Below are 27,985 nucleotides of genomic sequence, written 5' to 3'. Positions count from 1 at the left end.
TGGGTTAAGCCGCTGTCTTTGGCTCAGGTCATGATCCCAGGGTCCTGGGATCAAGCCCCACATGGGGCTCTCTGCTCAGCAGGGAGCCTGCTTCCTCCTCTCTCTCTGCCTGCCTCTCTGCCTGCTTGTCATCTCTCTCTGTCAAATAAATAAATAAAAAATCTTAAAAAAAAAAAAAAAAAGATTCAGGCTGAAGAACACACAATGCCGGACATACCAACTTGGGCTCCCATGATTGAAGTACTGCAGCCACTGCCACCCCCGCCCCCCACGCTGTTTGAGACCGGAAAACATCGTTCTTACCTGTATTATTAGGGCTTCCCTACAAAAACGTTTTAATAGTAAAACTTCAGCTGGAATTTTCCTGCCCGACTGTATAAATGTTTGAAGGGTTGGATTTTTATTTTCCACCTAACTTGACACCTTCCCTTTTTGCGTCCTCCAGAATGCATTTCCTTACTGTAAGTTTACCTGCAGCTGCCAAACAATGGAATTCACCATCAATGTGCAGGAAGGGGAATGCAGTCCCTTACAGGGACCTTCAGGTGAGTGGACCATGTGATTTGGCATTTTCGGTCTCTTCTCTCTGAACCAACCTGTTTCCTCAACTAAATATTGAGAATTCCTGTGGCCAGAGGTTTTTTTTTTTTTAAAGGAACTGAAGGACAAATATACACTTAGTATAGAACTTGACTTTGTTGATTAGATTTACACACAAAGTTGTATAAATTAAACTTCTGCAGAAATTTCAACGACTTTTGCCTATTCAGGGGCTAGCTTGCCTCAATTGCACTAAACCAGTAGATCCAATTTTGATTGATTTATCAGAATGCCAAAAACACATAGTTTTAGAAGAGATTTTTTTTTTTTTTAAGATTTTATTTATTTATTTGACAGAGAGATCACAAGTAGGGAGAGAAAGGCAGGGAGAGGCAGGGAAGCAGGCTCCCGGCCTAGCAGAGAGCCTGATGTAGGGCTCGATCCCAGGACCTGATCATGACCTGAGCTGAAGGCAGAGGCTTTAACCCACTGAGCCACCCAGGTGCCCTAGAAGAGATTTTGACCTGGATTCTAAAGTGATGAGCTTCACTAAACCTACAGCACAATTGGTTGAAATTGACAGAAGTCACAATCCTCTCACATTTGCTGGCAAAAATAATTCAAATAGACCAGAAACCTTTTGGATTTGTTTGTTTGTTGTTTTTTTTTTTTTTCTTTCCATGAATAAGCATACTACAAATAGGATAAAGGGCTGAGTTAGCAAAAGAGACAGTCTGTTCCATTGTCTTAGTGAAAATTGAGGTCTTGACTACTGCCAAGTCAGACTTTTGAAAAACCTATCGGTTTCTATGCAGGGGAAGATAACAGCTCAGGAGCAACTGCCTTCTGCCTTCCTTTAAAAGATAACCTTAAAATGCTCCTCAACAGAAGGTCATTACTCTAAACATGGTTCATCCAGTTTCTAGGAATGAGTAAATGGGCTCAAAGATGGGACTCTTGCAACTAGAAACTTTTAAGTCTAAAACATCTCCATGTCAGCTTAAACTTGTTTTGTCTCCAGTAAGATGATATCAAAGTCCCACATGTCTAATTTTTAAGGATTAGTGGCCTGGCAATCACGAACATTTGCCACTACTTAGCTAGATGAGCTTGTTTGGGTTACTTGTTTCTTCCAGGCTTCTGTTGACTCAACTATAAGATAGAGTTGAACTAATCACTAGATTATTAAGGACCGTTTGATATCTAAAAATCCATACTCCTAGTTGGGGAACATGGACTTGTTCTAAACAGATAACTTCCCTCTTCCAAAAGAATTTGCTGGGTCTTGAAGTATGTAAACAAGACAAGACATTTCAAATGAAGACTCACCACTTCAAGGGGTAAATATAGAAGACAGAACTAGACCTGGCAAGCAAACACCACCCCAGCACCACGTTTTAAGAAGCTGTCAATCCCCCTTGATACCTCCCCAGGATCATTTAATCTTAGTAGTGCATTGCTGATTAGTTTCCTATTGGCGCTATGACAAATTACCACACACTTGGTGATGTAAGATATAAACTTATTCTCTTACACTTCTGTAGGCTAGAAGTCCTGAGACTTATGGGGCTTTAAAAAAAAAAAAAAAAAAAAAAAAAAAGAACAGATCAAGTAGTTGGCAGGACTGGTTTCTTCTAGAGATCCCAAGGGGAGAGTTCTTTAGCTGTGCTCCCACTCATGTTCATTCTCTTTTAAAATCTTTTTAAAAATCGGGGCGCCTGGGTGGCTCAGTGGGTTAAGCCACTGCCTTCGGCTCAGGTCGTGATCTCGGGGTCCTGGGATAGAGTCCCGCATCGGGCTCTCTGCTCAGCGGGGAGCCTGCTTCCCTCTCTCTCTCTGCCTGCCTCTCTGTCTACTTGTGATCTCTCTCTCTGTCAAATAAATAAATAAAATCTTTAAAAAAATAAATAAATAAAAAATAAAATAAAATCTTTAAAAATCCTAAAAATGGTGATAGTTGTACAAATCTGTAAATACACAAAAACTGTATACTTTAAATGGGTGAATTGTATGTGAATTCTCAAGGTTACTTTTTAAAAAGTATGAATAGGGGAAGAAAAACTCAAATGCCAGATGAGAAGTAAACAGAATTATAAACTGTTTGAATACAATTAGAGTACCCTGGGGCTGCATCACCAAATCTTAATTCTTTCTAGAACTGGGAGTTTATCTCCTTCCTTAGGCATGGGTAAATTACAAGCTTGTCACTTTGGATTTCCATGGAAGTATTTGCTTTCCCTGTATATCATAAGATCAAGGTGTTAGATTAGATAATGGCTCCAAAGATATCCAATCTTAATTTGTAGAACCTGTGAATGGTACCTTGGAAGGCAAAAGTGACTTTGTAAGTGTGATAAATTGAGAATTTTGAGATGGGGAGATTATCCTGGATTATCTGGCCCTAAATACAATCACAACTGCCCTTATTAGGGGGAGGCATGCAGAGGTTAGACTATAGGAGAGAAAACAATGTGACCACAGATGCAGAGACTGGAGTAACAAGCTCAAAAGCCAAGGAAGAAAAACTGCTGGAAAGCTGGAAGAGCGTGGAGCAGACTCCGTGCTCAGCAAGGAGACTGATGCCAGGCGGGATCTCAGGACCCTGAGATTGTGATCTCAGCCAAAAACCAAGAGTTGGACACCTAACTAACTGTACCACCCAGCCACCCCTAGGATATTTTTAATCACTTCTAAAAGAAACCCTGAACCTTTGAGCTATCACCCTCCACCCCTTACCTATACCCTCAGCGCTTGGAAACCACTAGTCCACTTTCTGTCTCTACAGATTTATTTTCTGGACTTTCATATGAATGGAATCCTATGATATGTGGTTTTGGGGGACTGACACTTCCACTCTGCATAGTATTTAAGTTTCATCCATGTCATAGGATGTACGTTCTTTCCTATGGCCAGATAATGTTCCATTGTACGGACATACTGCATTTTGTTCATCCATCATCCATTGATGTACCTTTGGATGGTTTCTACCTTTAATTTTGAATCCTGTTGTCCCTCTACTTTTTCTCTCCTTTTCTTTTGCTCATGACAAGATTTTCTTCAAATCTCTTCCTCATTTCTCTTTATTGTCCATAGCTAAACTTTCTTAGTATTAATATTGTTCTAGAGCAGTTTGTTTAAATATGGTGGTATTTCTTTCAATATTTAACCTAGTTCTTTTAAAAATTTGTTTTTCACAGTCTGATTAGTCCTTCACTCTCCAAATTCTTGAACATAAGCTTTTTCTATTATATTCTCATTTCTACTCTAGGACCTAGAAGGATAAATTTCTGAACTTATTTTAACTGTATTATATCCATGGTGGTTTTGAACCTTCTTGGAGATGAAAGGTCTGAACTGCTTTATCCTATGCAACAGGAAATAGTACATTAAGTTCCTTCAAAGTCTTTGAATAACCAAGAACCTAAGCCCTACTTGATAACCAGATTGTAAAAAAAGATCAGGATGGTAAACCAGAATCAGCCATATACTTTTAATTGTCAGGAACAAGAAGCACTTTACAGGGATTTATTTCAAGAAGTGGAGGGGAAAGGCCATGTTGAAAATACAGGTGCTTTGAAGACTGAGAGGAACTATATATGGTCAGTCGCTTATTCATATTAAAAATCAGTTTTGACTGATGGCTGGGTAGAAGATATTCTCTACTTGAGAGAAGAGGGGTGTTTGAGCCCAAAGTGTAGTATGTGAGCAAGATGTTTAAAATGTGTGTTGGGCGGGGGGGGAGTATAATTTGAGAGTTAAGATTCACCCAGGATCTTCTCTGCGGATTATTGCCTCTTAACCCACCATGTGTGTTAGTGACATGTCAGCTTGCAGCTGCATTCTGTGTATCTGTAACCTGCTCAATTGTTCTGGTACCGAAAACTAACATAACTATGGCACCTGCATATCTGAGCATGTCTTAAGAAGTAGACGTTTGCTTTCTTGTCATGTTTTTATGAGATCACCATATACTAGAGCAATTTTTACACGTTGCTTTCTTGTAGGTATTTAACTAAAAATTGGACACTTTGCTTATTTACAACTTGGTCTCTTTGAAGGCTTACATGTAAATATCGTAATTCAAAGTTAGCACACACAAAAAAAGAAATTAACATTTGGGGCATCTGGGTGGCTCAGTCATTAAGTGTCTGCCTTTGGCTCAGGTCATGATCCTAGGGTCCTGGTATCAAACCCCACATTGGGCTCCCTGCTCAGGGAGAAGCAGGCTTTCTCCCTCTCCCACTCCCCCTGCTTAGGTTCCCTCTCTCACTGTCTCTTTCTCTCTGTCAAATAAATAAAATCTTTAAAAAAAATTAGCACTTAAAAAAAAAAATTAGCACTTGACTCAAAACAGCTTGCAAGGGGTTGGGAAACTGAAAGAATATGAAACTACAATATAAAGTCAGTGAAAAGCATGGCAATAGTGCCACCAAGAATGATCTTGTCCCAACCTGAGAATCTAAGTCTATGTAGTTTAAACTAAGTAAGACCAGCATGTAGGCACCTTGGACAGGCACTTTGGACAGTTATTTATTCTAACTAACCTATGTAGCACCTGCTGTATGTTAAGAATGCTAGGAAAACAAGGTCCCTACTCAGAGGGAACTTAATCTCTAGGGATAGGGACAAGTATCAACTAGTGATATATGCCAGACAGAATTAAAGAGATGTACCATCCAGTAACAAGAATGATACCATAGACTAGGTAGTCATAGATGACATCTCTGGATTGTGTTAAGCAGTGCTGTCCAATAAAGTTTTCTGTAAGATGAAAGTGTTCTCTATCTACACTGTCCTATATGGTACCATTAGCCACTACGTTCACTGTCAATCCTTTACTCATTTTGTTTTCTAAGATGGTTTCCCCATCTTGGAAAACAAAATGAGTAAAGGATTGACAGTGAACATAGTGGAAGAAAGCTGAAGCCTAAGTCCTGGAATTGGGAAAGCCTTCAAGAAGTGAGCCAATTCCGACCGCAGAGCTCCCATCAGCTCAGGAATAAGACACACCTGGTCCTCAGAGCTAGGGGAGACTGAAAACACGAAATAGCTGGGAATCTTTAAAATGCACACCTGAGGGGCGCCTGGGTGGCTCAGTGGGTTAAAGCCTCTGCCTTCCGCTCCGGTCATGATCCCAGGGTCCTGGGATCGAGCCCCACATCGGGCTCTTTGCTCCGTGGGGAGCCTGCTTGTAATCTCTGTCTGTCAAATAAATAAATAAATAAATAAAAATCTTTAAAAAAAAAAATGCACACCTGAGCCTGCTGATATGTCTCATTCCATGAAGGGACTACCCGAGAGAAGACCAAAGTGAAAATTCAACCGTGAGATTAAACTAAAGAAGACTTGACCTCAGGGACACCAGATAAAGGCAAAGAGTAAATTCAATAGAGCTGGACTAAAGCTGAGGGAAACACCCCAAAAGATAAAGAAGCAGTTGAGCAAAGACCATTAGAGTATCAGTCCAGAAGTCTAATACCCAATTAGATGTTTCAAGACAAAGAGAAATGACAGCCATGGTGAGAAGAAGTTACCAAGTAATTTTAGCAAACATTCCACAAACCAAAACTATGCATTTCCAGGCCAAAAAAAGACCACAAATGTCCAGAACAATGACACATTAGCATTAAAGAAACAACCATTTAAAAACCTTCCTACAGGGGCGCCTGAGTAGCTCAGGGGGTTGGGCCTCTGCCTTCAGCTTGGGTTATGATCTCAGGGTCCTCGGATGGAGCCCCACATTGGGCTCTCTGTTCAGTGGGGAGCTGGCTTCACCCTCTCTCTGCCTGCCTCTCTCTACTTGTGATCTCTGGCAAGTAAATAAATAAAATAAAAAAATAAAAACCTTCTACACAAGCACCACTCTGGACAGATTCACTATCAAATTTTATTGACCCCTAAAGGAACAACAAAAAATACAACCTTAGGGACCTGGGTGGCTCAGTTGGTTGGACGACTGCCTTTGGCTCAGGTCATGATCCTGGAGTCGATGCGGGATGGAGTCCCGTATCAGGCTCCCAGCTCCATGGGGAGTCTGCTTCTCTCTCTGACCTTCTCCTCACTCATGCTGTCTCTCACTGTCTCTCTCTCAAATAAATAAATAAAATCTTAAAAAAAAAAAAAAATACAACCTTAAAAGTACTCCAGAGTTTGTTTCTTCTGAGACCTGTGTTGTTAGCTTGCAGATGGCTTCCTCTCTCTCTGTCCTCAGGTGGTCTCTCCTCTGGGCACCCCCCAACCTTGCTATCTCTTCACATCTCCTCTCCTTAAAAAGGCTCCAGTCAGATTAGCCTGGGGCCTGCCCTAACAGCCTCATTTTCACATAATTACCTCTTTAAAGGACCCACCTCCATATACACTTTCAGAAGTACCGGGAGTTAGGGCTTGAATAAACTTTGCACCCCATAACAACACTCATGGGAGAGGGGGGCAATCTAAGAATAAAAAAGAACTTTATTTAGATTGATGAAGGATATCAACAAAAAAACAGCAAACCTATACAGTGACAAAACATTTAAAAACTTTTGGTCATAATCCCTTTAAAACAAATTCTTCCCCCACAAATGGAATCAATCACACTATAGGGACTTATTTTGTGTCTGTCTCATTTTACTTTTAAGATCTTATCACTTTTGAGATATACCAATGTTATTGCACAGATACATAATGTTTCTCTTACTGCTAAGTACTATTCCATTGTATAGATGCGTCACAATTATTATACCCAGCATTTATTGGTGGCCATTTGTTTCCATTCCAGGTTTTGACTATTTTGAGTAAAGTTGCAATAAACATTAAAAAAAAAAAAAAGGGGCGCCTGGGTGGCTCAGTGGGTTAAGCCGCTGCCTTCGGCTCAGGTCATGATCTCAGGGTCCTGGGATCGAGTCCCGCATCAGGCTCTCTGCTCAGCAGGGAGCCTGCTTCCTCCTCTCTCTCTCTCTCTCTCTGCCTGCCTCTCTGCCTACTTGTGATCTCTCTCTGTCAAATAAATAAATAAAATCTTAAAAAAAAAAAAAAAAAAAAACCTTTGGTCAGAGAATAAACTGATGGTTGCCAGAAGGGAGGGGAGGTGAAGGGGTGGGAGGAATAGGAGAGTAAGAGGTACAAACTTCAGTTATAGAATAAATAAGTCACAAGTATGGCATAAGGAATACATCAATAATATCCTTATTTTCTATGGTCATAGATGGTAGCTAGACCTATCCTAGTGATCACTTCACAATGTGTAAGAAAACTGAATCACCATTTTATACACCCGACACTAATATAATAGTGTATGTCAGTTGTAATTCCATTTTTTTAAACCTTTTGCTTTAAAGTCAAGGGGTCCAAAGGACAATGGCTAACTTATAACACCACAATCGCATGCCGGGAGACAGTATTTTATAGAATTCTGATCCAGTCAACTGAACACTTAAGATCAAGTTTTGGCAACATACAGACCTAAGTCTCAATCCCAGGTGCTTTATTCGCTACGTAACCTTGAGAAGGATACTTAACCTCTAGAACTCAGTTTCCCCACTTTTAAAATGGAGCTAAAATATCGGTAACTCTCTACAAGTTATGAGGATGAAATGCCAATACAGGGGGCTCTCGGGTGCTGAAAGCTTTGTTAGGGAGTTGCTGTGTATTTCAAAGACCATGCCTTGAACTTAGTTTGGAGAAGTGGAAGAATTCTGCTTCCACCACCAACCCTACCTAAGATTTCAGGAAAATTACCCAGCTTTGGAATTACAGTGTCATTTTTTAAATGTTGATGAAATGAAATTAAGCAAAAGGCTAAGTCAAAGAGCAGTGAAAAGATGAGATGTCGATTGTTCTTTGGCTTTCACCAGTGTGGCTCAGAAATAGAATCAAAAGAATTCGTAAGCTGGGAAGTCCAGCAAAAGTAGGCTGGCTTTGTGAGCCACTAAGCTCTACATTTGTGCCATCTACGTGAAAGCAGTCAAGAGTATCAGGAAACTCCGCTGCTGCAACTAAATTGAATGATTAACCATTAAATTTCTCCGACACATTTCATTTGGCTGTGTGACTCATTGGCCCACTTCTGCTGGTGAAAACCACATCTGCAACCCCTTCCGGTGAACAAAAGCCTGAGTGATACGGAGTGAACACAGACTGTGTCTCTATGTGACAGATGACCACGCACAGAAGGACAGGGTCACTACGCTTTGCAGCAGAAACAGTTGCTACTGAGCACACAGCTGTTGTGAGGTACAGCTCACATTCTGTCCAAATAACTGGTAAGTTATTATAGAAAAGAGCTGTGTTAGAAGAACTACTCTCGATTTTAAACTCATGGTCACTTGTTTGGATAAATGTTCTCCATATAACATATTATTACTTTAATAATGTCTAGACCTCTAGATTAAATGTTCCCCAACACATACAAAGTATCAAGACGATTGACTTGATTTATCAAGGAAAAATATCCCTTTGTTTCCTATCAGTAAGCTCACTGGTCCCAAATTTTTACAACAAATTTAGGAAGAAAGGAAGAAAAGTAGTAAATGTTGCCTGCTCCATAATAGTGCAGAATCTTATTCACTAATTTTAAGTGAGAATTCAGTTTGTATACCCGTTTAAAAAGTATTAGATCCTAGATGTGATAACTCTTTGACAAGAAGGCTGAAGGCATGGGGTGCCTGGATGGCTCAGTGGGTTAAAGCCTCTGCATTCGGCTCAGGTCATGATCCCAGGGTCCTGGGATCTCTGCTCAACAGCGAGCTTGCTTCTTTCTGCCTACTTGTGATCTCTGTCTGTCAAATAAATAAATAAAATCTTAAAAAAAAAAAAAGGCTGAAGGCTCAGATAACTCAGTCATGTCATAGCATGATTAACAATTTTATTTTCCCACAGAGGAAGACTTCAACAAATCAACCATCTATTTATGATAAAGAAGGAAATTATAATAATAGTGAAACCATATGAAACTCTTATTCAAAATTAAGAATTTAAGTATTGCATTGTTTCTCTCAGTCTCAAAATTCTTCTGAGAAATAATTAAGTTATTGAATGATTGGTTATTTTGACTGGTGGGAGAAAAAGTGGGTCTCTGTTTCTTTCCTCAAATCTCTCAAGAAAAGACTGCAGTTACTGAGCATATAGAGGAATGTCAATCCCAGGTATCAGTGATATTGTTTGTAGGGTATTTTACAGCACAAAGCAATAACAAAGTATTTAATTCTCAGGTTATGAAAGGTCATTTTGTGAAAATGATTTGACATAACACAATCCTAAATTTGATAAACTACTCTCAAAATATTTAAGAAGTAAATGAAGCAATGAAATACACTGGACAACAATGTGTTGTATAAAACAGCCTAGTTTTATACAGGAAAGCTTCTATTGAGGAATATTCTTATTACAGACAAAGGCCTTTGTTTTGAATCTAGGATGAGATAGTTGGTCATTTGAAGGTATGTTTATTTATATTTTATAGGAATGAGAGAGTGGTAGTCATCTCCTGAAGTCTTACTTTTCCTTTGGTAGTTCTGCTTGAGTTACTAAAATTTCCTGTTATTTTGTGTAGAATGCACCATAGGCTGCCAGTAAACAAAACTTTGTGTCATTGTCTGAAATTCTAAAACAGAATGGGGACCCAGATGGAGGAAATACTGTTTTGTATCACATCAAAAGCGATAAGCTAAATTTTACAAAGGACTAAAACATCCCTTGCACTGAGAAAACAAAGAAGGACAAGAACCACTTGTTTAAACATGCAAATTGGTACTGAGTGATGTCCCAGCCTTCAGAGATCACGGATGTAACCTTTGAGAAAGAAACTGAAATCTGTTTACAGATGAACTAGATCCTGCTTTGGTAAGGGACAATTCAGGCCATGGTACATTTTTAGTAAATTAACAGATGTTTCTGATAAATCTGTAACTCAGAAGGATTCATCATGCTCATTGTGTTTGACAAGCCAAAATTAAGCAAGTTAAATCAGTCCCAAGGAAAGAAAAATGCTATGTAGACAATCCATCAGATGACCAAAATCTAGAGTAATCTCTTCAGGAGGCAAGAGCTTATACTACTTGAATGTACTTTTTACTCAGAAAAGATTTCACTTGGAAGACCCACAGATATAATATTTTCTATGAAACTGTGAACAGTTTCAATCCCATACCTCCTAAAATAGGGTGGCTTAATACTGGATGCATAAATTTGCATCTGATTCATAGCATCAACTAATTAGGAGAAAACAGTAATTAAATATTAAGATGTGCTATGTGATTCATGCTCTGGCTTGCTGTGGGCGCACAAAAAGTCCTCTGTTTCTAAAGGGATGCAGAATGTCTTAGATTCTGGAGACAAATATCATGTGAGTTCAAACTCACATTCCACCTTTAACTGGCAGATTTTGGACAAGTTATTGAATTTCTCCATGTCTTAATTTTCTTATCTGTAGAATGTTGATAATAGCACCCACCTCAGTAAAATTGCTTGGATTAATAGCTAATACATGCAAAGCTGTACAGCACTGAGAATGGCAGCTGGCACACGGTTAGCCCTTCAGGCAATTTTTATACCTAGAACTGTTAAGGATTACTTGGGTCCCATCAGGAGGGCAGTTAAGGTCTAGACTGCACAATAAAAATGAAACACTATTAAGTCCTAAAATCCAAACTTCGGGGGAGAGGTGGGGTGATAGGAAGAAGGCTTTGAGATAGAGGACTTGGTTTAAAGGAGGGTATGGGACATCCTAAGTGCCTGAGAAAGATAGGACTGAGCATGGCCTTTAAGGAAGAATAAGCCTGACCCCAAAAATAAGGTTGTGAGAACATCCTGACCAGATAAGATATGGCAGGTTGATAAGGCTTAAATTCCATTGCCGAGGAAATCAAACTCTGAGAAGGGCCTATTATAGTTTCCTCAGGAATTGTTGTTGAAATAGTATTGGTTTTTAGGAAACAGGACAGAATGTAGGGGGAAAGTCTAGAATCAGATAGCTCGGTTTAAAGGTATCGAGGCCTACCTAGGAATAAGTAGGTGAGGTTCTGGACTAGGGATAGGCATGAGTAGAGGAGGAAGGCAACTACCAAGGCAAAACCAAGAAGTGGATAAGTAATTAGATGTTCAGGCAATGGACAAGGAAGGCAAAAATGGCTCTAGAATTCTGAGGATGCCTCCATGGGCTACTATTGTATTGGTAACATAAGGCAGTATTAGGTAAATGATGGTAGGACATATTTTTTTTTTTTTTTAGTAGGACATATTCTTATAAAATACAAAGGGAGTTTAGGAGCTGACCTTGCCCTATGTATCTAAAGGTTTCTAAAGGTTTTTATTATTTATATTATTATTACTTATTTGAGAGAGAGAGTAAGAAAGAACACATAGGGAGGAGAGGCAGAGGGAAAAGCAGACTCCTGGCTCAGCAGGGATGAGGAACTCAATCCTGGAATTCTGAGCAGAAGGCAATTGCTTAACGGACTGAGCCACCCAGCTGCTCTCTCCGATGGTTTCTGAATGCCACTGAGGATGGGCAAAGAGGGTCAAGACTTCTGAGTGTTGCAAGAGCATCTCCTGTGCAATGGAGTGCTATTCAACAGAGCTATAAGTCCTTAGAACCACCTGAAGGCCTCACAGCTCATGGATGCTCACACAAGGCAGGGCAAGAGCTTCAAATGGTGACTGCTTGGAAGCTCTACTCCCATAGCTTTCAAGTATACAAGACAGTATTGTTAACTACTACTAGCATCATAAAAACTCACACTGAGTTTGGTTAGACTCACTGTTGAAGGATCTCTGGGTGTGGAGCAGAGCTGGGGTTTTTTCAGAGCTTCTCAGCTGATCATCTGTCTGCCATAGGGGGTCAAAAATGCAGGATCTTGGGTTTGCGAGGGGTAGGATTGGAGTGGGAGGCAGTGAGGCAGGTGAGCATGTGGACGCCTCTGCTCTTAGATCGCTATCTGGGCTGGCCCCAGAGAGGCCACGGACAGTGGCAGAGCCACCGTACACATTTCCTGGATGCAGAGTCTTCCCATCCAATCTCTATTCTCTTTGGACCTGCTAAGTCAATCTCTGTCTGCACTGCACAATTTTCTGAGAAAAGTTATTAAAAAGGACTAGTAATCTAAACAGAGGGCATAGACATGATGGCTGTCTCTGGGTGTGATTTCTAATTAAAATAAATTTTTAAAATAGCTTCTTGCTATCTTCCAAATTTCTGCAATGAATATATATTACTTTTGTAACTTCTCCAGGGAGATCTAATTTCAGTCAGGGCTATAGTTTAGGCCACAATCAGCTGCTCAGTATCAAACTGGTGGCTTATTTATCTTAAAAAAAAAAAAAAAAAGAGGGGCGCCTGGGTGGCTCAGTGGATTAAGCCACTGCCTTCAGCTCAGGTCATGATCTCAGTGTCCTGGGATCGAGCCCCGCATCGGGCTCTCTGCTCAGCAGGGGGCCTGCTTCTCTCTCTCTCTCTGCCTGCCTCTCTGCCTACTTGTGATCTCTCTCTCTCTGTCAAATAAATAAATAAAATCTTAAAAAAAAAAAAAAAAGAGAGAGAGAGAGAGAGAATGAGAGAGAGGAAAGAGTTCTCCATATTCATGGCTCCTACACCCTCTAAGTTCTGAATTCTCCCCAGGATCCTTGGCTGGTGCATTCTTTTTAGTTTGTTCTGCCATGGAACAGATGCTTCCATATTAAGTCCTGTCCCTCTCATTCTGCATGTTTTAGCCCCAAAGGTGACTTTAAAAGCAAACCAAACTAAGCCTAAATAATTCAATCCAGGAAACAGGGATGGGCGAATCCTTTATTCCATTCACTGTGATTAAATATCTAGACCACAATCACCCCCAGCATTTTTAGCACAAAGAATGAAAATACTTCAGACATGACGAGGAGCTAGAGGAAAATCCCATACATTGAAGTTATCTCAACAATTTTACAGAAAAGACTAGCCTAAGGGTATATTATATCTCTCTTTAAAGTTTATGGAAAAATTCTTGTTGAATATGTGTTATGGTAAAGCAAAATGCAGGCATGGAAAAACAAATGACTTTAAAAATAACAACATCCTTACAAGTCCAGCTTGCAGTCATTAGAGGTAGTACAGCTGGGGTCAGTTTATAGACTTCTGTTTTTAATTTGCATAAATAGCCCAGTGCTTGGCCAGAGCAGGCACGCAGCTGCCTCACCCGGCTCATTGATTTTGTTAGTCACCCCCCAGACACCCAGAAGGTGCTGAGACACGGGTCAGGGCAGTACTAAGAATCCGTGTGAGGCTGTACCGTGAGAGTCCTTCTCCACTCCCACAGCAAGGAAAACCCAGAACTTCTTTTTTTTTTTAAACCCAGAACCTCTGACAATGTTTTCTCAACTTTGAACTAGCATTTTTTTGAGTTCTGCTAATGAAGAAGAAACTCCCAGCCCCACCTCAAGAACATCAAACATCATGCAATGATACTTCCATTGCCCAGACTGACACATCGCTAAGCCCTGAAATGGAAAAACCAAAGCAGTTGGTTTTACCTTATGGTAAGTCACATCGTAAGAGCTTGCTAAAGATTGGATGGTTGTGTCCCTCCTGAATTTATATGTTGAAATCCTAACCCTGGTATGATGGTGTTAGGAGGTGAGGCCTTTGAGAGGTGATTAGGTCATGAGGATGGAACCCTCATGAATGGGATTAGAGCCCTTATAAAAGGGGTCCCTTGTCCCTTCTGCCATATGAGGGCACAGCCTTCAGAATGGTGAGAAATAAATGTTTGCTGTTTACAGCCCCCACCCCCCACCTCCGATCTCATGGTACTTTGTTCCAGCAGCCCAGAAAGACAAAGCCAGTGTTCAATGCCCTTGTAGGTGAAGGAGTCGTCGTTCTACGGCAGAGGGCCAACCATTTATTCAATAAACATAGGACACTTCTGAAGTCTAGTTTCTGATATTGTTGTGAACAGGATGCGGGTTTCCTGTGTCTTGCTTTATAGAAAGAGGATTATGCATTTGAAAGTTTAACTTCATAGAATGAAAAATTAAGAGGAAACCTAAGATTAAAAGTCAAGTAACTGATAGAAAATTTCAGGAAAAAATAGAGCAGATCAGAGTAGTTGGGGATGGCATCATAGAAGTGGCACTTAATCCATCAAACGTTCATTTAACGTTCAGATTCCATGAATTATACCTTCCAAGGACTCTATAAGATATAAAGGACTTAAAATAGGGCCTGATTCCAGCATCCTGATGCTTACCTTTGCGTGGTGTCTCGTTGAACACAGCAGGAATGTAGAGAGTGACGAGTGTGATAGGAACAAACATGATAATGAGACACTTTCAGTCATAGAACTCCATACCTGGAAGAAATATTCCAACCCAGTCTCCTCCTTTTATAGATAAGGAAATTGAACTTGTCACTTGTCTACCTTATACTGTTAAGTTTGAAACTGAGCTGGGATTCGGATCCTGGTATAGACCCTGAAGGATAGGCACATTCCAGTTGAGGGAACAGTAAGGGCTCAGGCAAGGTTGATACTCAGGCAGTAGACACCAGTCAGTTTCACTTGCACCTTGCCTCACCCTATATTGTCTGTTCTGATTGATGGGTGCCCCTGCTAACTCATTAACTATTCTGAATGTCACCCCCCGGGGAAAGGCACATCTCATTTCCTGCTCTGCTAAATCAGTGTAACAGAAGGAGAGAGAGTTTTTAATAATGAAGTACTAGGAAGCAATTAATCTCTTAGTGCTGCACAATGCTTGATATGGCACACCTTTCTCCGAAGATCTCACTGACGGAGTATGAATGTACAAAACAGTTCTATGTGTTAAGAACAAGGTAAAGGACAGGGCTAAAGAACAAGCTGAATCCAACGTCATGATTCCATTTATAAAGTTGAAAATTTAAGTTAGGTGAAGTACTCACAGGTGTAAAATTAAAAAGGACAAAGCAGGTTTGTTTTTGGGTTTTGTTTGGTTTGGTTTAATTTGGTTTTATGGTATTAAGTCTTTACTCTGGGGACAAGGAAGTTAGGAAGGTGTAGCAACTCACAAGGTCTTCTGGGGCATGGCAATTTTCTATTTTTTCAATACTGGTATTCATTTTGTAACTAGTCATTACCCTACACATCTGTTTTATGCACTTTTCCATATGTTATATTTAACAACAAAAAATGATCATTATAGCAGACTGAAGTTTGGTTTCTTTTTTGAAGGCTGAGATCAGGTTCAAGGAGCAGTTGCTTGAAGACGAAACAAAGGAGCCTGGGAACAAAGATGCTAAAAATGGCATCACAATTAGAATGTGGAGATGAGCTATCAACATCTCACCATCCCTGCACGGAGGAGAGCCCTTCCCATCCTCTCACTCCCACAGGGAGCGCTGGTTGTCGTAAGCATTCTTGATTAACAGCGTCTAGTTCGAACACTTTCAGGAGATATGGCCAGCCAGACTTCTAGGAAAAACATACAATACAGATCTTGATAGTAAATGTGCTGAGAAAGTAAAAAGAGTAGAATGAATCATTGATTTCTGAATCATTGATTTTTTTTTCTTTTTTTTTTTGCTCACTGTCTCATTTATCGGTGTTCTATTCAATGGCATTAAGTACATTCCCAATGTTGTGCAACTATCACCACTATCCATTTGCAGAAGAGTCATTGATTTTTAAACAGTAAAAAATGGGCACAGGATCTCAAGTCTCATATCCTTTTTGGACAGATGACGGAAGGAGGGAAGTTTTGTCTGTACGCATGGGGAGGGAGACCGTAGTCTTGCGGGGGGGGTGTTTTCATAAGGGGGCAGTGACAGTAAGTGTCCCTTGCTGCACATTGGCTTGCACGCAGAGTAGCCAAGCAAGGACACCACGTGATCACCACATGCAGCCTTTCTGCAGTGGTGCTGTTGGACCCTGAGCACCGGGACTTGCTGTGCTGGTCCCAAAGAGAGGCTGCCTGCAGTGGGACCATGGGAAGAACTGACATGCCTGAAGGTGGGTCTAACCTTCCCCAGAGCTGCAGTTCTTTGTGTTTTGGTTTGATTCTACAAAAGTATTCTCTTGCTGCATGATATGCAAAATTAGTGTAATTTTGGAGGTGGAAGGGACCCTAGAGATGATTTATTCAAACCCTCTCACTGTCCAGTTGCAGAATCAAGGATGATAAGAAGCCCGAGGAGGGTGATACCGCCGAGGGAGCTAGGCGCTGCAAAATCCTGCAGCTGCTGCACTCATTTTAAAATTAAAGGGACTGAATTCTTAAAACCTTTTTCTTTTGCTTTATTTTGAATAGCCAGACCCTCCCAGGAATAATAAAAGCACGCTAGAAATCTCTAATCTGGTGGGGTTTCTTTCCCTTTAATTTTACCACATGTGGACCCTGAAATTGTAATAAGGAACAGGACCGAACATAGTAACTCACCATATAATGCAATCTAACCCAGATGTTGACGGCAGGCTGATGTCTGAAGCACAGGCTGAGAGCTTGTTTCAGAAGTGGGGAAACACTGGGATTCTAGAATAGCAGTCATAACCCTCAGCTAAATGTCCCTGTAGAGCTTGTAACCAAGGCCATTCCTGATACACAGAAATGTTTTATATTTATGCCCTTTGTCCATTCTCAGCTTCTTCCCTCCTCTTTCTTTCCTTCTGTGAGCCCACGTTCCCACATTCCTATTATTTCCTCCTCTCTCAGTTCCCAGGAGCATCTTGCTTGCCCTTGGGTTTTCGGGACCTCCCGTTAGAACATCCTGGCTAGGACTGCGTTTCTAAAAAAGTTTATGACTCATAAGACTATTTTCCTGAATTTTCCTCCATTATCAAAATCCCTTACTATCATTCTCAATTCCAAAGTGTGCTAAGGGGAGCCTGGGTGGTTCAATCAGTTAAGCGTCTGCCTTTGGCTCAGGTCATGATCTGAAAGTCCTGGGATAGAGGCCGGTATCTGGCTCCTTGCTTAGCAGGAAGCCTGCTTCTCTCTCTGCCTGCTACTCCCCCTGCTTGTTCTCTCTCTCTGTCTGACTAATAAATAAATGAAATCTTAAAAAAAAACAAAAAAACAACCAAAACACCCTAAGTGTCCTATGCTGACTTCCCAAGATAATCTTATAATTTAATCAGGGTTTATGGAGGAAGGACCAAATTATGACTGACTAACATACATGCGTTTATTTATTTATTTATGTATTTACTTATTTATTTTAGAGAGCAAGCACGAGAGCCAAGGGAAAGGGAAAGAAGCGGACGCCCTGCTGTGTGTGGAGTCTGCCTCGGGGCTTCATCCCAGGAACTCGAGATCATGAGCTGAGCCAAAACCAAGCCAGACACTTGAGTGAGCCACCCAGGCACACCCCAAATCATGACTTTGGAAAGCCATAGGCACTTTTACTTTTAATGGGCCCCTTACTCCATTAAAAAAATATGAAAAATCACATTGTACAACTGCTTTGGAAGAAAAATAAATACAATCCAGACTGGATTCATTATTATTTTCCCCTATAATCTTTCAAAAAGTAAAAACGAAAAAATATTGTAGGCCCTAAGCATTGTACCTACCGAGCCTCCAGCGTGCTGTCTGTGCCTGTTAGTGCTTCCCGAAGACTGGCGGGTTACATTAGCGTATCAGACTGTGTTGAGTTATCACTACGATGCTTTTGGTTGTAAATAATGGAACAAAACTCAAATGGGCTTAAACAACAAGGGGAATTTATAGGCTCACAGAGCTGGTCAAGTTCAGAGACTGCTATGGCTTAGAGTCAGGTACCTTCCCTTGTGAAACTTCCATTCTTCAGGTAAAGACAGAGACAGACCAGTCACAGACCTCACTTTTGACCTGCCCATTGGCCACTGCTCTCCCTGCCTACCTTCTTATCAGAGCTCACCTCCATGATGAAAGGAGCTGAAAAAGCCAGGCATGCTTTCTCAGTCTCTCGGGGGGCTACGCTTTAGACACATAGCCACATTCTGGCCATTGCAACTTCAGTGAAAGTATGCTTCCAGGTTTCCTCCCCCTTAGCTGTGCAGGAAGTTCCCATTCCTTCTGTCCTGCTTTGGGATATGCACAGGCTTCTGCAACAGTCTTGATTTCATGAGAGGCCATGTGGACCACACTTTGAAGGTGGCAGAGCACAAAGACCCAGTTTCGGGTTCTTTTTTTTTTTTTTTTTTTTTTTTAAAAGATTTTATTTGTTTATTTGACAGACAGAGATCACAAGTAGACAGAGAGGCAGGCAGAGAGAGAGAGAGAGGGAAGCAGGCTCCCTGCTGAGCAGAGAGCCCGATGCGGGACTTGATCCCAGGACCCTGAGATCATGACCTGAGCTGAAGGCAGCGGCTTAACCCACTGAGCCACCCAGGCGCCCCCCAGTTTCGGGTTCTTGATGACATTGTTGAATTACCCAACCAGCCCCGAAACTCGTACCTCTGAACACTTTCATTAAGTAAGATAACAAATTTTTAGCTGGATATTCTATTACTTGCAGCTTCCTACAGATAATGAGAAAACAAGGAAATGAACCCCAGATTTTCAGATATTGATACATGCTATTAGAACAATAAATATGATGCAGGACTGCTTCAAACTGGAGGATTATAGAAAGGCTCTCTAAAGTGATATTTGAGCCTGATGGAGCCAGCCAGCCAGAGATCTGGAGGCAAGGTGCTTTAGACCGAGCAAACGGTAACTCTAAAAGTCCTAAGTGGCAATTACTAGAGTGAATTTGAAGAACAGAAAGAAGTCCCTTGATTGCAGTACAGCGAATAAGGGGAGGGAGTAGAGTGTGAAGTCAGACAAGTTATAGGTCATTTTGCTTTTTTTTTCTCAGAATGCCTTGGCACAATGGTATATTCTGGAAAACTGGGTGGCGGGGACATTTTAAGGATATCAAGTGGCAAAATCTCATTTTGTAAGCAGCTGCTTAGTGTGCATATTCAATGTGGTAGCACTATCTGCCCATCTCCTTCATAAGTAGCGTCGTCCAGCTCCTAAGCTCCTTTTCAGAGAACTGTACTCCTCTCACATATGGTTGCCACAGGAGCAGCTCTATTTTATCAAAGGACCTGACTATAGTTTACTGGACCAGAGATGGGTATCTAATCTAAAAAGGCTTTTCCCCTAGGGGTTTTGGAATTGGGGGCAAGGGATCAAGTTAATGCCTTGCACATGGCTAAAGATGTAAGATATAAAGCTTGAAAAATGTAGTCATATCGTGATCATATGAAAAATCAATTGGTTGTCTATCCTGAGAGGAGGAGTAAGGGAAGGACAGCCCTAATGGAATTCAAGTCCCTGGTTCCTGTAGGTTCCCAAAGCCCAGCCCCACTTTTCCCTTTTTGGGTTTGGTGATTCCATTTTTATACCATGGTTTATTTCAGGGACTTTTTAGGGGAAAGGGGAGATGTCAATAATTGGAATCAAGGGTGAAATGTTAAAATAACAAATCTTAAAATATAGAATTAGCTGAGTAAAACTGAGGTGGGGAGCAGTAATGATTCAGAGGTCCTGAGCTGAATGCCTATATTCCTAGTTATGTAATAGCAAAGCAGTTGATTACTATTGTCTCTTGAGGACCATGAGCCTATAAAGATTTCAGTAGTGGAGCACCTGGCTGGCTCAGTCAGTGGAGCATGAAACTCTTGATCTTGGGGTTGTGAATCTGAGCCCCATGTTGGGTGTAGAGACTACTTAAAAATAAAATCTTTAAAAAAAAAAAAAAAAGATTTCAGTAGAAGTCGATATATCCACCATGTATTTATTTATTTTGTTCTATCTTTAGGAAAACTAATTTCTAGTTAAAGCTGGCTTACCTCTAAGTATATAGAGAACAACAGAGTATGCTTTAAGAAAACAATTTTTTTGCTCATAACCAGTGATCTGTGACCACTCTTGCTTCGATAATTGTCTTGCTAAATAGTACCAGCCAAATTCTTTTTTCTTTTTTAAAGATTTCGTTTTTTATCTGAGAGAGAGAGAGAGAGAGCATGAGCGAGGTGAGGGGGCAGAGGGAGAAGCAGACTTCCCGCTGAGCAGGGAGCCGAAATCGGACTCTATCCCGGGACTCCAGGATCATGACCTGAGCCAAAGGCAGACACTTCACTGTCGGAGCCACCCAGGTGCCCCTGTACCGGCCAAATTCTTAACAGCACTCTAAGATCTGTGCATTAATTTGGAAATTTGAGAGAACCTGAAATCTTATTACTCTCCTTCCCTTGCTCCAACCCATCTTTAACTTTTGCAAATTAGTACCAGGGCTTGGTACATTCTTTTCTACTAGGCAGAAAAGTTCCCTTTCCTCTACTAACTTTACCATGACTCCAGTTCTCCCCCACCTCTCTATTTGAGCTTGCATCCTGAAACTTCCTGAGAATTCAGATCTGGATTAGGTACTCTTGCTAGGAACTCTTATAACACTGTGTTCCTACTATCATCTCGTTTTACAACTGCTTTCTTGTCTTTCTGCACCACTGAACTATAAGTTGAAAGCTGGGCACACAGTACGGTTTTAATAAAGAGTGTTGCATGAATGAATTGAAAATTATAATGAATACTAAAATAATATATGCAAAGTATTTGGCACATAAACAATCAATACTTTTTTCTTGTTTTCTTTTATGATTCATAAAAAAACCCTAGAACCTGAGAACAGTAAGGCATACTGAATATTGCCCTACAGTGGGAACAGCTATGCAGATGAAACCAGGGGTGATGCGAAAACTTAACTGTTTGGCCAACTGTCATAGCAGATGCCCAATAATTAGAACAGAAGAGCCTGGCCTTCTACTTAGAAGAGATGACTGGCCTTGCCCCAACAACAGAACATAAATTCACTTATTAATAAACTGAACATATGGTGACTATATCTAAGAAGAATTAAAGTTAAATTGATGGAAAGTTATTTACCAGTGATACTTTGAAAGACAATCCAAGTAGTTACATTGACACTATTTGTACTGATAAGAACTTACTTATAAAATAATCAGTATCTCTTTTATACATTAGTGATAGTCATTAAAAAACAGTATTTCCGGAGCACCTGGGTGGCTCAGTGGGTTAAAGCCTCTGCCTTCAGCTCAGGTCATGATCCCAGGGTCCTGGGATCGAGCCCCACATCGGGCTCTCTGCTTAGCAGGGAGCCTGCTTCCTCCTCTCTCTCTCTGCCTGCCTCTCTGCCTACTTGTGATCTCTGTTAAATAAATAAATAAAATTTAAAAAAAAATATCCAAGCATATAAAGCATAATAAAATCTAAGAATAAATTTAAGGTATACCAAGCATGATTTAAAACTATAAAGCTTTACTAAGGATCATAAAAATACTTGAATAAAAGGGGAAAGAGCATGTGCTTTTAAAGATTCTTCGATATTAAAAGATGATAATTCTCCCCAAATCGTTTTACAAACACTGAAATTTCAAATAAAACACCAAAGTTTTTTGGTAAAGTTCTTGTTGAAAGATAACATACAAAAAAAAGTACATGTATAGTACATCTCAACACATGTGTAATTATTTTTAAATGGGGTTAAGTTCAAAGGCTCTCTGAAGTAAAATGGAGCAAAATAGCCCATAAAATTTCAATTTAAAAAACTAAAATTTTGGGGGCGCATGGGTGGCTCAGTGGGTTAAGCCTCTGCCTTCAGCTCAGGTCATAGAGTCCTGCATCAGGATATCTGCTCAGCAGGGAACCTGCTTCCCCAGCCCCCCGCCTGCTTCTCTGCCTACTTGTGACCCCTCTCTGTCAAATAAACAAATAAAATTTTTTAAAAAGTTAAAAAAAAAATTTTGGAGCTGGTACTCTCACATAGAAATTGACAGAAAAGGATAAAAAGCCCCCTCCCCCCAAAAAAGCTCATGAGAACATGTATAAATAAATATGGTTAATGTAGCATTTCAGACTGTGAGTTAATTATAGAATCTTTAATGGTGCTAGGATGATTGTGATATCAGTATTTAACTGAACATTGGATTTAAAAAAGAAATATAAATAAAATCAGAAAAGATCTAGAATAATATATAGCTTAAAATTTATTATTTGTAAGCATGCCATTAAAAATTGACATCATAATAAAGAAGATTGATAGACTTGTCTGCATACATTTAATACTTCTCTGTGGTGAACATCCTAACATTGAAAAGCAAATGACAAATTAGGAGACAGTGTTTGCTATCTTCATTAGGTCCCAGGCAGTGTCTGATGAGATCAAGGTGTGCTTTATTCTAGTGAGTTTATGTACAGATCCTGGAGTCAGATTGCTTGGATTTGAATGTGAAACGGCCCACTTACCAGCTGTCTTAGGTCAGGTTCCCTAGAAGCCATGACTGAGATGAAGATTTCTATACAATTGACTTATCAAAGATGTTCTCTTCAGTGAAATCTAAAGAAGGCAGGAAACAGGCTAAGACAGCAGGATAACCTAGTAAAGACAAGGGTTCAAATGAAGCTTTACCTCAGCCTGACCTCACTGGAAGATGTAGAGCAAACATGGTACTACGAAGTCTTCTGGCCTTGAAGCAAGCAGGCTGGGCCTCTGTATCCTCACTGCATCCGTCAGTCATTGTTTGTTGGCCATCCAAATACTTGGGACAAACTGAGGACTATTTTCCTGAGAAGGGTGCAACTCTGAGTTGTTAGCCACCAACCATCATGGTGGCTAGATGATGGCTGGATGCACTAGATGGACAAGGGGATTGGGAGATAGCACTAGCAGCATCTTCTAAAATAACTAAAATCAGTCATCCTGATTGAGTTTCTTAACTCTTTGAAGCTTTCATTTCCTCATTTACAATGAAAACATATCAATGCCATTGGGTTGTAGGAGTTATGGTAAGGAAAGAGTAACAAAAATACAAAAGAGTAACAAAAACACTCAAAAGTTAGCATTATAGAGTTTTACAAGTCTAAATGTTCACTAATAGTAAAATGGGAAAACTGCAAAGACTGGCAAAGCATAAGTGAAGAAACAGAATTGTCCAAAATACCAGAATATTTTCTTTCACTGTAACTATAGAAATGCAAACTTAAAGAAAATAACTATTTATTTCTTATTTAAGAGACAAAATCAAAGATAATACTCAGTATTAGCAAGGTGTCTGTGTGGGAATAGAGCAATCTCTTACATTCCTAGCAAGAGTATAAAATGATCGGGGTGCCTGGGTGGCTCAGTGGGTTAAAACCTCTGTCTTCGGCTCAGGTCATGAACCTGGTGTCTTGGTGTCTTGGGGTCCAGCCCCCCATCGGGCTCCCTGCTCAGCAAGGACCCTGTTTCCCCCCTCTCTCTGCCTACCTCTCTGCTTATTTGTGATCTCTGTCTGTCAAATAAATAAATAAAATCTTAAAAAAAAAAGTATAAAATGATCGATTATTTTCTGGAGGGCATATTGAAAATCTGTCTGAAGTTTTTAAATCATGTATACCTTCTTAAATGTGCATTCCCATTTCCAAGAATTTATTTGCAGAGAATTTGGCATAGAAATTGGTAAATACTTAAAAATACAAAGAAGGGGCGCCTGGGTGGCTCAGTGGATTAAGCCGCTGCCTTCGGCTCAGGTCATGATCTCAGTGTCCTGGGATCGAGCCCCACGTCGGGCTCTTTGCTCAGCGGGAGCCTGCTTCTCTCTCTCTCTCTCTGCCTGACTCTCCGCCTACTTGTGATATCTCTCTCTGTCAAAAAAAAAAAAAAAAAAAAAAAAAGTAAAAAAAAAAAAAAAAAATACAAAGAAGTGCATACGTAGTGTTATTTAAATATTGGAAAATTGGCACGAGCTGATAATTAAGAAGGGATAATAATGACAATGCAGTTACTATGAAGAGAAATGGTATAAAAATATACTTACTGATAAGAAATTAAGTCCAAATTTGAGTCAAAAACACAAATTAAAAAATTGTATCCTGGGGCACCTGGGTGGCTCAGTGGTTTGGGCTGCTGCCTTCGGCTCGGGTCATGATCTCAGGGTCCTGGGATCGAGCCCCGCATCGGGCTCCCTGCTCCGCAGGAAGCCTGCTTCCCTCTCTCTCTCTCTTTCTCTCTGCCTGCCTCTCTGCCTAATTGTGATCTCTGTCTGTCAAATAAATAAATAAAATCTTTAAAAAAAAAAACAAAATTGTATCCTGGGGAGCCTGGGTGGCTCAGTTGGTTAAACAACTGCCTTCGGCTCAGGTCATGATCCTTGAGTCCCGGGATCGAGTCCCACATCGGGCTCCCAGCTCCATGGGGAGTCTGCTTCTCCCTTTGACCTTCTTCCCTCCCATGCTTTCTCACTCTCTCTCTCTCAGATAAATAAATAAAATCTTTTTAAAAATTGTATTCTGATAATAAGACACAATTTCTAAAAACATTTGGAGGTAACATACACTAGTGGTGATTATCTTTGTGAGATGAATTATTTTTATCTTCTTTGTGCTTATTTGTAGCTTTCTGATCTTTCTGCAGTGAAGAAGTGACACGACAGTAACTCATAAGCTTCGGACTTCTCAGGAACTCAAGCCGGTAGGTACAAAATGTGAGGGTGGCCTTCAGCCACAGTTTAGTTCTTTTTGATTTCCTGCTACTTCTGCTAAACCTAAATTTGTAAGCAAATGCTTGGAACATATTTAAAGATAGAATGAAGATCAGTTTCAAGCGAACAGATCTCTTCAACACACAGACACAAATCACTAAGAACAATGAGTGCACATCTTTTTACCTAAGGAAGAAAAAGAAAATCTTTCCTGTAAGAGCGACTGGTAAGAGAACTACCTTAGGTTGTTGCTTTGAAACTTGATTCACACTCATTCGAGGAATCATTTCTTCAGTATACTCATTTTATTCTGTCTTTAGGCTCATTGACTATTTGGGCAAGATAGCAAACTGTATCAATCAGAATTACAACAGAAAACAGATGGCACAAAGGGGTAAGTGAAGAGAGAACAAAGGGATAGCTTACAATGCTGTGGGCAGGGCTCAGAAAAGGCATGACATCAGGGCTCGCTAGCAATATCAGAGAGGCTGAAGGAATGAGAAGGAGGAGCTGTTGTCTGAACTTTGAGAAGCCAACTGAGAGATGCAGGGACTCGGTAGAACACAGGTCACCATACCAATCACATCCGGCTCCTGTCCTCCAAGCGCTGGCTCAGCACTTCAGGCACCTTCCATGTCCGGGCACCTCCACACCAACACAAGTGTCCACGATCCTCACAGCAGGGGCAGAGAAAAGAGAAGCCCCCACACCAGCTCTTCAGTGCAGCTCACTGGAGGTGATGGGTCATTTCTGTGCACGAGTCATTGGCTGAAGCAAGTCATGTGGTCTTGCCCAACCACAAGGGGCTGGGGAAGAATCCTCATATGCACCTGAAAGGAAAAGAGAACTAGAAACACTGGTGAAAAACACGGACAGAGAGTAACCCCTGTTCTTTTGTATTACGCTGCATTCCTTTGTATGAGAGACAAATTCTCACCCAACCTTGGGACATACTCTATGCTGTGCCGTGTCACAGTTGCCACTAACCACACTGAGCACCTGAATGTGACTTGAGGTGTGCTGTGCAGGTAACATAAACCTCAGAGTTTTCAAAGACTTAGTATAAAAAGTAGAATGCAAGATAGCCTATTAATGGTTTTCATTATTGATTATATGTGGAATGGTAATGTTTTTGAAATACCGAGTCAAATAAAAATACATCATTATTTATTAATTTTATCTATTTTTATTTTTTAAATGTGCTTTCTAGAAAACGTTGTGGGTGTCTTGTGTTGTGGCTCGCACTATATTGCTATTGAACAGTGCTGTTCTAGAGAGTTCTCTTGGTTCCTAAGAGAGTTTCTAATAGGAAAAGATAGGGCACGTGGGTGGCTCAGTGGGTGAAGCCTCTGCCTTCGGCTCAGGTCATGACCTCAGGTTTCTGGGATCCAGCCCTGCATCGGGCTCTCTGCTACGCAGGGAGCCTGCTTCCTCCTCTCTCTCTGCCTGCCTCTCTGCCTACTTGTGATCTCTGTCAAATAAATGAATAAAATCCTAAAAAAAAAAAAAAAAAGAAAGAAAAAGATAAAGAATTACCAATTTCTCTTAGAATTCTCCACAGGATGAATCATTACTTTAATTGCTCCTGTAGGCAAGCAGCTACACAAGCGTGAAGGTTTTCTTCTTTTATTTTAGTGTCTAATTTAAAATTCTTTATTAAAATTCGGGATCAGTCTTTTTTTTAACTCTCCTCCATAAAGGCAAAGCACAGGTGGCTTGTAGAGACCATTATTCCATGGAGAGTCTTTTTTATAAAACGTGTTTAAATGTCACTCAGTTCCATTAAAACAAAGGAGCCATTCAGCAAATGTGTTGCATTTTAGTTTTTTACCTTCTTGTAGAAACTCATTTCAAAGACTTTGACTGTTTTCTTATTAGGAAAGGGTACACAGAAAGTCATTAACTTTACCTTTTCCTGCATATTGAGAGCTAAAGTTGTAGGAAGTTCTTGAGATTTCTTGGAAATATGGTCTAACAGCAGCTATTTTTTAAAAAATATTTTATTTATTTATTTGACAGACAGAGAGAGAGAGAGAGATATCACAAGTAGGCAGAGAGGCAGGCAGAGAGAGAGGAATGGAAGCAGGCTCCCCGCTGAGCAGAGAGCCCCATGTGGGGCTCGATCCCAGGACCCTGAGATCATGACCTGAGCTGAAGGCAGAGGCCTAACCCACTGAGCCACCCAGGTGCCCCTAACAGTAGCTATTTGATGGCCTGTGCCAGAGATGCCCCCTTTGGCCCTTCAGTCCCCTCCCTTCCCACAGACCCAGCTCTTTGCCTTAGAGGCTGACCTGCAGCTCTGTACTAAGAGGTCTGGAATGGAGATTTCTGGTAGAGACTAGAAGGGGGGAGTAGATCAGGATCAGAGTATTTACTTACTTGCAAGGTAGCCTGGGGCTGTCTGTTTAGGGTTGAGTCAGAAAAGGGCATCATTCTAAATAAAAGAGTTCAATACGGAAATTAGAGTACTGACTGAGTACCACTGCTTTTTGTCATGATGGCAAGTTCCAGCATTGGCTCACTCTGCTCATCCTTGTGGGTCTAGGAGTGGTGACAACTTTGCTGCTCCTACCCTCAGATGGCTGCCCTAGCCCTCGTGATTCCCTAATACTCCCTCGAGTGCTCCTGAAGTAAGTGTGCCATCTGCATTCGACTGTGACCCGGACACCGCGCCCGCTGGCATCTGGTGGGAGGGCTACCTCAAAACAGGGGTTGTTGAGTGTCCTGGCCAAAAATGAAGGACAGAGGAGCCGCAGTTTGAAGATATTTGCTTAAGTCTAGGAACATAAGACATATATTTCTGCCTGATATTTTGAAAAGCTCTTACAATGTCTTAGGACAACAAACTCTGTAATATGACTAAGATAAGAAAGAAAGGTATCAGGATGCATTTTATATGCTGTAGTTTTCTCTCTGGAAAAGAAATGTCAATAATGGAACTACACATTAAGCTCTATACTCCACAACTGTTGGTCTTCTAAGAAGATACTCGCACTTCTTTTAGATGGGAACTT

At 40.7% G+C, this 27,985-nt stretch overlaps 2 long non-coding RNA genes across 11 annotated transcripts in view; one reads left to right on the top strand and one right to left on the bottom strand.

The window, feature by feature from the left end:
- Positions 1-148: 148 nt before the first annotated feature.
- LOC116586894 lies at positions 149-15,747 on the top strand. The gene is made up of 3 exons (XR_004284197.1): positions 149-545; positions 13,882-14,040; positions 15,705-15,747. It is a non-coding gene; the product is annotated as an uncharacterized LOC116586894 (long non-coding RNA).
- A 79-nt stretch (positions 15,748-15,826) lies between these two features.
- The window catches only part of LOC116586893, a 131,627-nt gene continuing 119,468 nt past the window's right edge, over positions 15,827-27,985 (bottom strand). For 4 of the 10 annotated variants that reach the window (XR_004284193.1, XR_004284187.1, XR_004284192.1 and 1 more), the window contains 5 exons: positions 27,351-27,405; positions 25,549-25,801; positions 22,759-23,145; positions 20,286-20,437; positions 15,827-15,978 (listed from right to left, as the gene is read on the bottom strand). This is a non-coding gene — a long non-coding RNA (uncharacterized LOC116586893). Of the gene's footprint in view, positions 15,979-16,902; positions 16,996-20,285; positions 20,438-22,758; positions 23,146-25,548; positions 25,819-26,880; positions 26,953-27,350; positions 27,406-27,985 lie in introns of all 10 variants that reach the window. The other 6 variants (XR_004284195.1, XR_004284188.1, XR_004284194.1 and 3 more) reach the window with 6 other exon arrangements.

Source organism: Mustela erminea, chromosome 3 (assembly GCF_009829155.1).
Source record: "Mustela erminea isolate mMusErm1 chromosome 3, mMusErm1.Pri, whole genome shotgun sequence".
NCBI lineage: Eukaryota > Metazoa > Chordata > Mammalia > Carnivora > Mustelidae > Mustela > Mustela erminea.
This window is presented reverse-complemented; position numbering and strand designations above follow the sequence as displayed.